The following is a 1636-nucleotide window of genomic DNA, read 5'->3' as shown; positions in this document are numbered from 1 at the left end:
TGCGTGTGTGTGTGTACATCTGCAGGGTGGCAAAAGTAGGTTTATAGTTGTGAATATGTGAAAGTTTATTCTTGTATAATTATTTATTAATTATTGTATTATTTTCCATATGAACAACTGTAAACCTACTTTTGCCAAACCCTGTATATCTATGTATATATCTATATCATATATCTATCTATATCTATCATCTAACTATATCTATATCTGTATCTATATCCTATATCTATATCTATATCTATATCTATATCTATATCTATATCTATATCTATATCTATGATCTATCTCACATCTTTATCACCTAAAGTTTCTCAGAGACCTAGACATGAGCGTCACTGCCAAAAGCATTCAATCCCTGCCAAAGAGTGGTTGTGCCATCCCTCAACTATAGAGTCCAACAGTCACCCAGGCACTCGTCAACCTCTGCAATCACTCATTCACCAGACATATACCAAACTGTTGGGCACCTGGCTCTGCTCTGTGCCCCTGTGATGAAAATGTAAACAAAGCATGCTCTCTTCTCTTAACTGTAGCAAACAGGTGATGTTATCAAAGCTGAAGATGACACTGCAAACTTGCCAACGCGAAAGATGTGTGACCTTGGGAAGTCCAAACTGCTCTAATTTTAGTTATTTCAACTGTTAAGCAGATAATAATATCTATCCTGATTACCTTGGCTTCAAATGATCAGATAGGCTAATGCATATGGAAATAATTTGTAATGGGCAGTACAAATGTAAGATTTAAAAAAAATTAACAGCAGCCTAGTGGTCCCTAAGACTTACAAGTGTTCCTCTGAAAGTATTCAACTTGCTAGAGAACCAGGATGATTTCAGTTATGTCATTGGATTAAATGTGTCTTGTGTCTTTTTCCTCCACATTACTATATTTTATTGTAGATACAATTACAGATGTCCCTCATTTCCCCTCCTTATTCTCCCTCTACCCAGTCCCTCTACCTGGCTTCACCACATTGTGGTCTGTGCCCATGGGCTATGCATACACATTCTTTGGCTAATCTCTTCTAGTACCCCCCCCCCCCACACACACACCCTCTCCTCTGAGGTCTGTCAGCCTATTCCATGTATCCATGCCTTTGGATCTATTTTGTCCATCAGTTTATTTTATTCCTTAGATTCCACATATAAGTGAGATCATATGGTATTTGTCTTTCTGTGACAGGCTCATTTCACCTGGCATAATTATCTCAGGTCCATGCATGCTTTCAAAAGGGGTAAGAGTTCCTTATTTATTTATTATTTTATTTTTTTGGTATGTGTCCCTAGCAGAAACCAAACCTGGAACTCTCTGGTCCGCAGGCCATTGCTCCAGCTGCTGAGCCAAACCAGCCAGGGCAAGTTTCTTATTTTTTACAGCTGCATAGTATTCCACTCTGTAAATGTACCATAGATTTTTTATCCACTTGTACTTATGGGCACTTGGACTGTTTCCAGATCTTGGTCATTATAAATAATGCTGCTATGAACATAGGGGTATATAAATTCTTTCTGAATGGTGTTTCAGGATTCTTATGATATAGTCTCAGAAGAGGGATTGCTGGGTCAAATGGTAGCTCCGTTTTTAATTTTTTGAAGAAACTCCATACTGCTTTTCACAGCAGCTGCACTAGTCTGCA

Source organism: Molossus molossus, unplaced genomic scaffold, assembly GCF_014108415.1.
Source record: "Molossus molossus isolate mMolMol1 unplaced genomic scaffold, mMolMol1.p scaffold_m16_p_1, whole genome shotgun sequence".
Classification (NCBI taxonomy): domain Eukaryota; kingdom Metazoa; phylum Chordata; class Mammalia; order Chiroptera; family Molossidae; genus Molossus; species Molossus molossus.
The sequence above is the reverse complement of the archived record's forward strand: the minus strand, read 5'-3'. Positions refer to the sequence as shown.